Source organism: Ruditapes philippinarum, unplaced genomic scaffold, assembly GCF_026571515.1.
Source record: "Ruditapes philippinarum isolate M1 unplaced genomic scaffold, ASM2657151v2 ctg1028_1_1_1_1, whole genome shotgun sequence".
NCBI lineage: Eukaryota > Metazoa > Mollusca > Bivalvia > Venerida > Veneridae > Ruditapes > Ruditapes philippinarum.
The window spans coordinates 77,585-90,499 of record NW_026864813.1 but is presented as its reverse complement, the minus strand read 5'-3'; the positions used below and the strand labels follow the sequence as shown (position 1 = coordinate 90,499).

At 32.9% G+C, this 12,915-nt stretch overlaps 1 protein-coding gene and 1 long non-coding RNA gene across 3 annotated transcripts in view; both read left to right on the top strand.

The window, feature by feature from the left end:
• LOC132726907 (probable Dol-P-Man:Man(7)GlcNAc(2)-PP-Dol alpha-1,6-mannosyltransferase) overlaps positions 1-12,915 on the top strand; it is an 85,243-nt gene that overhangs the window by 23,446 nt on the left and 48,882 nt on the right. The window lies entirely within an intron of this gene.
• On the top strand, positions 2,777-4,475 carry LOC132726909 (uncharacterized). Of its 2 annotated transcripts, none has more exons than XR_009625269.1 (3): positions 2,777-2,970; positions 3,232-3,392; positions 4,328-4,475. It is a non-coding gene; the product is annotated as an uncharacterized LOC132726909 (long non-coding RNA). The 2 variants fall into 2 exon arrangements; XR_009625270.1 differs by having other exon boundaries at positions 3,226-3,392.

The window sequence follows — 12,915 nt, the reverse complement described above, 5'->3', positions numbered from 1 at the left end:
TGTTTTTGTAGAGGTAACAGTATGTTATTCTGAGTGATAGGTTTTTTACTACAATAAGACACCGTACACAATGGACCTTTCCGGTTTTTCGTAGCGGAACATTTAGCCACACCTTTTCCATTCATTGCTAGGTCAACTGCTCACAAACAGTATCACAAACATAACTACGTGTTCTTTTGTGCAAACCAGGTCAACCAGTGACTATGTATTATCTAAGTGTAGCGATTGGATAGCAAGTTAGCCAATTTACATAAAACTGTAAACACCGGAAAGGTCCATACTACATTTGAAACATTAATTCTATATGTTACATTTGAAATGTTACATTTGAAAGGTTTATTCTAATCGTTACATTTGAAACATTTATTCTAGATGTTACATTTGAAACATTTATTCTAAAAGTTTTATTTTAAACGAAACATTTATTCTATATGAAACATTTGAAACGTTTATTCTAGATGTTACATTAGAAATGTTAATTCTAGACATTACATTTGAAACATTTTTTTCTAGACGTTACATTAATTTTGAAATGTTTATTCTAGATGTTACATTTGAAACATTTATTCTAGATATTACATTTTAGAAATTTATTCTAATTGTTACATTTGAAGCATTAATTCTATATGTTACATTTGAAATGTTACATTTATTCTAGATGTTACATTATTTTTGAAACATTTATTCTAGGCATTACATTTGAAACGTTTATTCTAGATGTTACATTTGAAAGGTTTATTCTAGATGTTACATTTGAAACATATATTCTAGTATTACATTTAATACTTTCATTCTTGACATTGCATTTTAAATGTTATATTTGTGAAGGTACTGGTATGTTATTTTGATATACTATTTTTACTAGAAAAATGAACATTTTCCAAAGTAAGATTATGACTTTCTTCTAGAGAGTAAGGCATTAAATTTTATTTTGAACTGCTTGTCAGGGGTGGCAAAATCAATTGTCTGTATTACCCTGGTTGTCCCACAGCCTGTATGGACAAGTGGAAATTTTCAAGAATTTACTATATAAATATCATACCGACAAGTTAAGAAATGTTTTAAATAAAAAACAGACAAGTAAGTGAAAATCAGATTTTGCCTTGCAAGTTGTATTACACTCAAAATATTTGTTACTTTCCTTGTGACTTTTTCCTGCAGGTAATAATGATTGATAACTACTTGGTAAAATACCAGCATAAATACCAGTATAATTGATATCCCTGATTTCCAGTGGATTGTATTTGAGCTACATAACTAGGTGATTTAATTGACTTAGCATTCAGGCTTACCTGTATGTTATGATTAAAACGTTACATACTTGTATTATGTGAATAAAGAAGGGGAAAAAAAATCTGCTGGCTTTTACATGAACTTCACAGCAACTTTTGTTTAGAAACCTTTCTTTCCAAGTATCATCCTCACATAGGAAATAACTTTATAAATAAAATGTAATTAATTTAAAAAAAAAAAGGAGGATTTATGAAAGACCTTTTTGATTATTTGTGTTTGTTTGTTTGTTTCTTTCTTTCTTTAAAGATATATTATGCTTAAATTTGATAATTGAATATAGTGATAATTACTTTGCATTCCCTTTTTAAATGGAAAATAAACATCCTTTGAGTACACACAGAGAAGGAATATTATGTTTTTAAACTCTACATGCTAAATCTAACACAGTATAAGTATAAGTAAAACATGTAAAAGAATTAAATTGGAAATAGACAAGTAAAGCAGAGTAGCGTAGTCAAGGTTAGAGAATTCTGCGTTTTCATCGAGTTCAAATCTGGAATTGTGCAATATTTTTTATGTCTGTATGGTTTTTTCTTTCAGAAAACATTTTAATATTCTCTTTTATAAACCTGTTATTAATTTAATATGCTCTACAATTCAAAGTTAAATTTATAACAATTTAGCAAAATTGAATGTATTTGATTTTAGCAGTCATCATACAGAATGAAAAGTATATTCAATTTGTCAATTTAATTATCCCCCGCCGATGGAATCGGGAGGGGGATATAGTTTTGGCGTTGTCCGTCCATCAGACCGTCCGAATTTCGTTTCCGGAGTAGTTCTCTGCAACTACTGGCTGGAATTCAATGAAACTTTATGGGAATCAGAATGCTATATAATCTTTAATCTATGTTTTATGCCATATAAAATAGTATATTCTACAAAAAAATCTGTGACATACATTCAGATTACAATTTACTCTGCCATTAATTTATGTGTACAATAAACATACATAGTTATTAATTGTCCTTTAAATATTTTAAATTATGTACAATTAAATGTCTGAAATATAATAACCAGTATGCTTGTTAATTTCTTATAATTAGGATAAATAAATACTGCATCCACTAAAATTTCACACACAGAATATAACACACTGATCAGATAAAACTAATGGCACCCCAGGTGGTTTCCTCTATCTAAGCATGATCAATCTTCTCATTGGGCATTCTGGGATAGACCAGATTGTTCCATGTGATTATTCAGGGGGAGTCTGGGTTTTTATACATTCCAAAACAATAAGTCTAAAATGACATTGCAACAGTGATTCTCTTTCAAGAACTTATTAAAATTTTCAACTTTTACATTTATTTATCATTTGATATATTTGTACCTTCAATAAATGTAAAATTAAAATGATGGTGGCTTTGATATTTTGGGATCACCCCTGTTTCACATTATAATAAACCTATCCGACATACTGTTGAAAAATTTGAATCTCAGACATTAATGGGTCAAGTGGTTATAGTTGGAAATAGTGGAAACATGGATTTATTTAAGCAATTTTGGAGATATCTTGTTTTAAATGTTAGGGAGCATATTATGGAATTTTCAAAGAAAACATTTATCTAAGTGTGACAAGATTCAGGAAATGTTTGGTTGTTGTAATTGAACCTAAAGATCAATGACCTGAGACAGGAAGATAAACAAAAGAAACATAATAGTAAAAAGGTTCAGGTAAATGACTTTTAGATACATTTATGCAGAAAAACTGTGTTTTTTTCTTCAAATAAGTATTAAATACAAACTATTTTAGATCTATATTTTTAACCTTTGTAAGCTAGTTTAAATACAATTGTTTAGAGGATATTTTATGAGTATGAATGTTATGTTTGTCTATGATTGTATTAACAAGATGAATGCATGAAACTATGATGACATTATTCATAAACTTTCATCTTTCATCTATTATTTGAATCTACAAATGTTTAGTTACAGAGTCAGCTTGAAAGCAAGTTTGCAGGTGTTCCAAACTACAAGAAGATGGCAATCCAGTCTCTTATCATAGTATAAAGCAGAGGAATATACTGGAAAGTCATTGGCATTGGCACAAAGGAAGCCAACTGTAGACCAGGAAAGGCTTCAAGGAATATACTAAAGTATGTTTTTGTTTTAAAACTAGGTTTTGAAAGTTTCAATTTGAAATTTAAATGAATGATGGTTTCTGGAACTGATTTTTTTATTGATACTTGAAATGCTGTAAATGTAATATCAGATGACTCTTCAGCTTTATTGCTGCAGGAACACATTTCATGCCCCTTTGAGCAGACAGATACAGTCAGTGTAGGCAATCAGAATCACCTTATGAAAAGCGTTATTTTTTGCAATATTTTTAGAGTGCTTTAGGTTGGAACATCCATATGACATAATCTAAAATAATAGTAACAGACGTTGCTTATTTTCTAAACATTGCAGAATTGTCACACTGCTAACAAAAGTTTTTTCTTGAAATCTTGACACTAAATACTGATGAATAAAAAATAAAAATCAACATGAAAAAAATTAAATTCATTATTTCAAAACAAATTAGACAAACATTTAAAGTTACTACAGAAAAGTTCATTTGAAAATATTAAAGCCTTCATTTTAAACAATAGCTATCTAAACAACTTGTCATTAAAGTAGTTTTGGATCACTCAAAAGATATATTTCCTTTAATACACAAGTGCTGATCTTTTAAAACAATATATCAACTTATATTTTTGTCTATGGAAACGTAAGGAACGTATTAGTTTGTTTTTATTGATGAATAAAAAAGAAATTAAATGATGTAATTCTGATTGCCTACATATACTGTACTGTCCCGAGTATAACCACAGGTAATCCATAATCCTGGGCTTGATAGCTCCCTCAGAGGGAAGAAGCCCATCCTGGCTTCAAGAGTCAAAAATACAATGTTGTAAGGCAAGTTTGAAGTTGTTGAGCCTGACCACATGGAGAGGGAAGTGCCCAGTAGTGATTTTATATAATTGTATTTTTTTTTAACTTCTTTCAATGGCTGTACTTTATTAAATATTAACTTTATTTATTTCAGGAATTGTATCCAAGCATTTTCCACATGTGACCCCTGTGACGGTGAGGGAAAAACTTGGGGACACTTTAAAATCATGAAGAGTGAACAGGACTTCAATAGATTAATATTTGAATACATAAAAATTTGCCGGGTACCAAAAAAATTATAACTGAACATTGAGTGTAATATTTACCATTAAAGACTACTAACTTAAATTTTCATTTGTAGTGCATAACTATTTACTTCACTCTGACATTAAATGTTTCAGTGAGTCATGTGATCATTTTTTGCTCTGTAGTATTGTTATAAAGAAATTTATTAATTCTTTAAAAGGACAATATAATTGCTCTTTTCAGAATATTTCATTGGTTGTTATATTTTTGATTTTCCATGGATATTCTAGAAATTTCCAAGGTTTTTGCTCAAGTAAACCTTGGAAAATGATCTTGATGCTTTAGTAAGAATCCTAAGGGAAATATTACAGTATTCCCAGTTTTGAGAAACTTTCCGAGGTTTTCATTTAAAAACCTTGGAAAACAAACTCCGAGGTCACTCATTTTACAAGGTTTTCTAAAAAAATCCTCGGAAATTATTTTACGAGGTTTTTATTCTGAAATCCTTGGAAATCGTTCCAATACTCCGAGGTCTTACTTTTTACGAGGTTTTTTTTAAAAAAAAACCTCGGAAATTTTTTACAAGGTTTTATACCCTCTCCCTATTTTTCCAAGGTTTTCTTAATAGCAAAGTTTTGCATTTTCTCGTTCCAATACTCCGAGGTTTTTTTCCAAGGATTTTGAGCCAAAAACCTTGAAATATCTACACCCGGGAACTAAGAGGAGATGTGTATATTGTCAGCTTGTACCGGTCAGACACTTTAACTCAGAGTTATGGCCCTTGATTAGTTATGCAGTATGCATATGGAGTAAAAATCGTTTCCGCGCTACTTCTCTGCAACTACTGGCTGGAATTCAACGAAACTTTATGGGAACCTTCAATACTAAGAGGAGATGGGCATATCGTCGGCTTGTTCCGGTCAGACACTTTAACTCAGATTTATGGCCCTTGATTAGTTATGCAATATGCATATGGAGTAAAAATTGTTTCTGGAGTAGTTCTCTGCAACTACTGGCTGGAATTCAACGAAACTTTTTGGGAATCATCAATATCAAGAGGAGATGTGTATATCGCCGGCTTGTTCCGGTCAGACCCTTTAACTCAGAGTTATGGCCCTTGATTAGTTATGCAGTATGCATATGGAGTAAAAATCGTTTCCGGAGTACTTCTCTGCAACTACTGGCTGGAATTCAACGAAACTTTTTGGGAACCTTCAATACTAAGAGGAGATGGGCATATCGTCGGCTTGTTTGAGTCAGACACTTTAACTCAGAGTTATGGCCCTTGATTAGTTATGCAATATGCATAATGGAGTAAAAATCTTTTCCGGAGTAGTTCTCTGCAACTACTAGCTGGAATTCAACGAAACTTTATGGGAATCATCAATATCAAGAGGAGATGCGCATATCCCCGGCTTGTTCCGGTCAGACTGTTTAACTCAGAGTTATGGCCCTTGATTAGTTATGCAGTATCCATATAGAAAAATATTTGTTTCCTTGCTACTTCTCTGCTACTACTGGCTGGAATTCAATGAAACTTTATGGGATACTAAGAAGAGATATGCATATAGTCGCCTTGTTCCAGTCAGATACTTATAACTCAGATTTATGGCCCTTGATTAGTTATGTAGTATGCATACATCTCATTGGCATTTCCAGATTTTACTATTTAACACAAAGTTATGGCTCTGTTATAGCCCTGAATATTTATCAAGTTCAAAGAATATTACTGTTTATGCCATGATTAGTATATAAATAAAGCCTTATGTCTTCAGTTGTTGTGTTAATAATAACCAGTACTTGGCGGGGGATATAAATTCAACGAATTTGCTTGTTTTATTTAAAATTCTGAATTTAGTTTGCTACAGATATTAAAAATTTTGGCTCATTTGTATATTTATATATTTAAGTTTTTTCCATTCCACATTTATCACTATAGACCTTTTTTACGACGCAGTCTGTTGCTATGAAAAATTGATCGGAAGTAGTACTTTCTCGCGCATTGCGCAATCTGCGTAGGGCAAAAAAGCATGGCCTTATATAGAAATATAGTAGAAGTTCATTGACAATTTGGCGTTAGTTTAAAGTTACATTAAATAAATATGTAAAAATATTTTGCCGTCGGCCTAAAAATCATACATTCTACAGTTTCATTAACCTGTTTAATAGTTTTGTTGTAAATCTCATCAAATATTGTTCATAAATTAGGATTTTAAATGGGAAACCCCACGGTAACATTGAAGTTCGTATACGAATTTTAACATGCAAATGAAGACTATAATGAGCTCGTGTATGCGTTACGTCACAGTTTTGTAGTTGCTATCTGGAACACAGCAAATGTGATAATTTCTTGTGCAAACACACTTTAACCGTTTAAGCTTCACGGTGCGCTAAACCTGGGGTTCAGTAAAAGTAATCATCTCGTAAAAAGATTAAATTTGTATGAAAACATCTGTTAAGATGTGGAAATATACCGTTAAATTAGGACTGCCACTTATAGTCATGTTTGTTGATTTAATATTGATGTACGGATGATCCGAAGGCGGAGTTTCTCATGCAAACAAAAATTGTACTTCCCATTTCGCCACAATGAGGTTACCTATTTTTATGCTAATAAAACTCATTTTGGTTGTTTGGACACTAAAATAAGACCTGGAGTCGATATAAAACCCAATTAAATAATGAAATGTCGCTATTTAGTTTTTTATGAAATTTATTAAATGTAACTTTAAGGTAAAAGGTAGAAAATGATATAAAATAGCTTTTAACAAAAAAAGAAAAGATTCCTTTATAGTTTTGTGGCAAAGATTGTCATAAAAAGGCACGGAAAAGGTAATTGTTTAAGAATTCCACCTTACGGTCAAGAACCTGACATTGAAATTTTTTTAAAGAAAATGTGGAAATTTATCTACATGTATATTATTAAGCAAATAAAGAGGTTATCTAAATTGTTGTTGAAATAGCTCAAAAAAAAGATAAAAGAAATTTTTATTACATATGAAATCTAGGTTAATTATCATTCTGAAAAAAGTCAGAACAGGTGATATATAATGTATTTTTAGTGTTCAGTTTACCTGATTTCATCCTTAATCTGATTTGACTGTGATGTAAAACAAAAAAGTTTTAAGTCACATAAATATACATTTATTAAAATATACATTTATTTAAACCCTTTACTTCATATATACGCGAAACAACGCACTTTTGACCCCCCCCCCCCTCTTTTAGGCCTCAAATAGTGAAAAAATATCCTATTTGGGCCCCTGCACATGTTGACGTTTGAGAAATGTTGCTAAAAAAAGTGAGCACTTTTTCGGCTCGCCCCCCCCCCATCCAAAAGATACATCAAGGGGTTGCCAGAAGGGGGATGTGTTTGGGGGTTTTAAGGGGTGCGGCAGTCCCCCACATTGCCAAGAAAATTTTGGACTTGTGAGAGGCTAAAAATGACCCCAGGTCGATCATAAGGTAATGTGTAACCAACACTGAAAAGCTTTTGACTCTATCTCAATCCATTGAGAAGTTGCAGCACTTTGAAATAAATTTTGATGGAAAAAATCAAGGCAAAATAGTGATTTTTGGCAATTTTGAGATTTCCCCTCGTTGCCATGGTAACGGGAAATTCAAGACTGAGCATGTGCCGAGTTTGATTTGTATTGAAGCATTTTTCACAGTTTCATAGCAGTTTGAACTTGTAACAAGAGGCTTTTCAATGAAAACGGCCATTTTTCACAATATGCTCAATGGTTAAATAATTAAATAGTTTTAGAAGATGGGTAGTGGGACACATTTTATCAGGTTCATTGTAACACATGTTAAATTTTTTTCAATGCACTATTGTCACTTCACAAAATTAATAACCGTTGATGAGATCGGTAAATGTAAAAGTTACTTTAATTACGATTTTCATAATTTTATGTACATGTACTATGTCATATTTTTAAAACGTCCCAGTTGAATGTTACTAAACAAACAACCGGTCGCGAGTCAATCTGTTTGACACTTACCGCCAGGCCAATCCAAAGGAAGTGTACAATACAAATTGTGCAATATTATATAATACAGGGGTAACAAAATTTGATTTGTAGATTTATCTTTAGCACCCTGCTGTTTAAATTTAAATTACGTATGAAAAAGTCGTCTAATGATACTTGAAATTTACAACTTTTGTATGCGCATTTTGACCATTATGAATTAGTAGTCCCGCATGTTTTCGTATATCTGTTATGAATATCAATTCACTTTTTAAGTACTTACCGCTTTAAGTCATCACAAAACTACTGTTGTCTGGTTTCCGTGGCCGAGTGGTTAAGGTCGTTTACTTCAAACCACTTGCCCCTCACTGCTGTGGGTTCGAATCCCGACAGGGACTTTGGATTCTTTCATGTGAGGTAGCTATCCAGCTAGCTTACGAAACGTCGGTGGTTCTACTCAAGTGCCCGTTCATGCCTGAAATAATGCACGGAAGGGCACCTGAGGTCTTCCTCCACCAGTAAAGCTGGAACTTCGCGATATGACCTATACTGTGTCGATGTGACGTAAAACCCAAAACAAAAAAACATAACATGAAATCACATCTATTAAAGCCTTAAAGTATCATAAACCGTAGTCAACGTTATTGCGCTTTTGCCCTACGCAGAATGCGCATGCGCCAAATGTAACATCGGTTACTATAGAAGAATCGTAGTGTTAAAGCTCTATAATCACGACTGTGTTGTCTCTTGTAAAGGCAACTGTGTAAAACTCAATGTTCTCAAATTGTATTGTGTGAAATTAATTCACGTGTTCTTTGAAAAATATGTAAAAACAAAAAATAAAATAAAAGAAAAAATGCCATTTCCAAGATTCGAACCACGGTCTCTACACTGACAGAGCCAACACTCAACGACTACGCTATTATGCTGAACGGTTAAATATTTAGGCAATAAATAGCATGCGTTTATACATGTATAAGATTTATCAACACCCCTTTTTGTCAATATTGATGTAAACAGATAATGAAAGGAATAGCGAATTCGAGCTGTATTAGTGTCATAAATAAACTGGCAGTATATAAACTTGACCAGTAATTGAAACTTCTCAAACATACTGTATGCATTCTTCTGTTCAAATTATACATTTTCAGTTTGAATTTTCCTAGATTTCAATAAATTTCTGCAATAAAAGTGTGTAAGCCAAAGAATGATGAGCATAGTATTTCTTTAAAAAAATTTAGGAAGATATTGTTGTTAAGGAAATTTTAGGATTGAATTCTCAATATTATGACAGAATTTAATTAGATTGTTTGCAGAGCCACATTGGATATTAATTAAATGTAAATGCATAAGTATGAGATTTAATTTCAGATAACTATCAAAGGGGTTAATCCATGCGCGCGCATCCTTAAAGTTCTGAAACCGCGAACATTTCATCGGCAGGTATTTCGAAGAAAAACGAATGGTGTAATTAAATCAGAAAAGGTATGAATTTAATTGGTTTTGCAAAGAAGATGTCCTAACTTCTAGTTTTTATATACAAAATGTCTTGAAGTAACTCTGTCCTGTTTTGTCAGTATTTCGCGTTGAATGCGATTTTGATTCTGGATAGTGCGTACACCCGGCGTTGAAATGTTACAGAAAATGAGCAAATATCGATTAAACTGGCCGTTTTAAACGGCTGGAAGTTATTATTCTTTTGTAGAATCCTTTTCCAAAATATATTTTCAACCTTCGTTCCAATTCATTTGTACTAAAAAAGTATTTAAACACACTATTTACAGAAAACAGAGATTATGATATTGCGTACACTCTAAAGAATTCCAGATACTGCGTACACATAACTATGCAATTGATAGAAAGTACATTTTATTCGAAGCAGTCTATGGTTATAAAATGATAAAGAGGGTTGCATGGGTGTCCCATTTGAAGAATTATTTAAAATCTTCATCCAAGAAAATGTTTAGATTATGCAATTTGTTTAGGTATTTATGCAAAACCTGATGAATAATTGTCTATCTTGATAATGTTTTTATACTCTACATTTCAAAATAAATTACTTCTTACCATCAAATTTATATCTTATTTCAGAAAATGAATGTGTTGTGGTGAATTCTTTGCCAGTGAATCTTCTCTCAGACAGCATGAGGCATGACATCGGCAAGATGGCCCCTACAAATATGATATATGTAGTCAAGTGGCTTTTTCGAAATACCATTACAAAACACACATGCAGCGTCATTCCTCTAAAGGCAAGTACCAATGTAAATGTGGCAAATCATTCAAGACATCTCATGATTTAAAACGCCTTGAACAAAGAAAGAGCCAAACAAAGAAATTCAAATGTGATGAATGTGGCTTGGCCTTCTCTAATAATAAAGATCTTAGTGATCACAAAGATAAGCACGACAATAGAAAACGTCATAAATGTGGAAAGTGTAGCAAAGCATTCAGGTATAAATGTAATCTTTACAGACACTTCATGGGCAAAAACATGGTAAATTAAATTGCACAAGAAAATAGCACTAAAACCGTTTGCAGCAAGGTATTTCTTTTGAATGCGTTCATGTTCCACGAACTTTTAACGGTGTTTCCTTTTCACGTGTTCCTTAAGAGTTTTGGTAAGACTGAATAGTTTTTAGCTCGACTTTTTTTTTTTGAAAAAAAAAGTAGAGGTATTGTTATAGTCAGGTCGGCGTTGCCGTTGCCGTTCCCGTCCGCAAAATTGTACCTGGATCATAAATTTTTTATTTCTTGGTGTATTGTCTTCATACTTGACCACAACAACCCTTGGGACAAGACCTTTCAGTAGACCACACTAACCTTGACTATCATACATAAATGACCTTGACCTTCAAGGTTAAAAGTCCAATTTTTGCTTGTTCATGCTGTTATTGGCTGTAACTTTGTTTTTTAGCTCGACTTTTCTATGAAAAGGGGAGCTATCCTACTCGCCCCGGCGTCGGCGTCGGCGTTAGCGTCGGCGTTAGCGTCGGCGTTGGCGTCACACCTTGGTTAAGTTTTTCGTACCACCCCACTTTATTTCAGAAGTATTACAAGTATGGCTTTGAAACTTACCATACTTGTTCACCATCATAACCTCCATCTACAGACAAGAGTACATAACTCTGTCAAGGTTTTTGACAGAATTATGGCCCTTTTTTGACTTAGAAAGTGTATTGAGCTTGGTTAAGTTTTTTGTACCACCTCACTTTATTTCAAAACCATTGGAGGTATTGCTTTGAAACTGACCATACTTGTTTACCATCACGACCTTCATCAACAGACAAGAGGACATAACTCTGTCAAGGTTTTTGACAGAATTATGCCCCTTTTTGACTTAGAAAATACATTGAATATGGGTAAAATCCACTTATTGCCTTAACCCTTTGAGATATTGCTTTGAAACTTTTAATGCTATTTCACATCATTACCCCCATCTGTACGCAAGAGAAGGTAACTCTGTCAAGGATTTGTTTTAAAAATTAAGGCCTTTTATCGACTTAGAATCTTGGTTAAGTTTTTAGTACCAGTCCACTTTTTGACTGAACTGTTTGAGATATTAATTTGAAAGTTGGAATACTTGTTTACAATCATGATTCCCGAACATGTCCAGGAGAAGGTAATTCTGTCAAAGATTTTATTTGAATTATGGCCCTTAACTGTCAATGTTTTGTATTATAGGCAAGCACTAAAAAACTTAAAAAATCTAAAAAAATTCATTCCTATCCACTTGTTCACTTTACCATAAATTATGTCATATAAACATTGCTGTAATATTCAAGGGTATCAAACAACTAGTTCACTTTAAAAATACAGAGATTCTTGTATTGCCTTTTACTGCAAAAACTTTTTTTATTGGCAAGCAATAAAAAAGTCGAGCGCGCTGTCTTACGGACAGCTCTTGTTTTGAATGGATTGTCTTCAAACTTGAACATAATAATCTTCAAGGATATCCCTTAAAAATAACCCGCCAGACAATGACCTTCACTCATAAATGACCTTGACTTTGAAGGTCAAATTATTGAAATTTTCATTTTTTTGGCTATTATTGGCTGTAACTTTGTTATTTTTGAATAGATTGTCTTCAAACTTGAACATAATTATCTTCAGGGATATCCCTTAAAAATAACTAGACAGACCTTGACCTTCACTCATAAATGACCTTGACTTTGAAGGTCAAATTATTGAAATTTTCATTTTTATATGCCCGAAAGGGCATATTATGTTATACCCCCTGGCGTCCGTCTGTCTGTCCGTCCGTCCGTCCGTCCGTCCGTTAGCAATTTGGTTTCCGGAGCATAACTTAAGTTCCATTTGGCCCACAATGTTAAAACTTCATAGGATGATTGTCCATATTGGGTAGAAGACCCCTATTGATTTTGGGGTCAAAAGGTCAAAGGTCAAGGTCACTATTACCTTAAAACTGAAAACGGTTTCCGGAGCATAACTTAAGTTCCATTCGACCCACAATGTTCAAACTTCATAGGATGATTGTCCATATTGGGAAGAAGACCCCTATTGA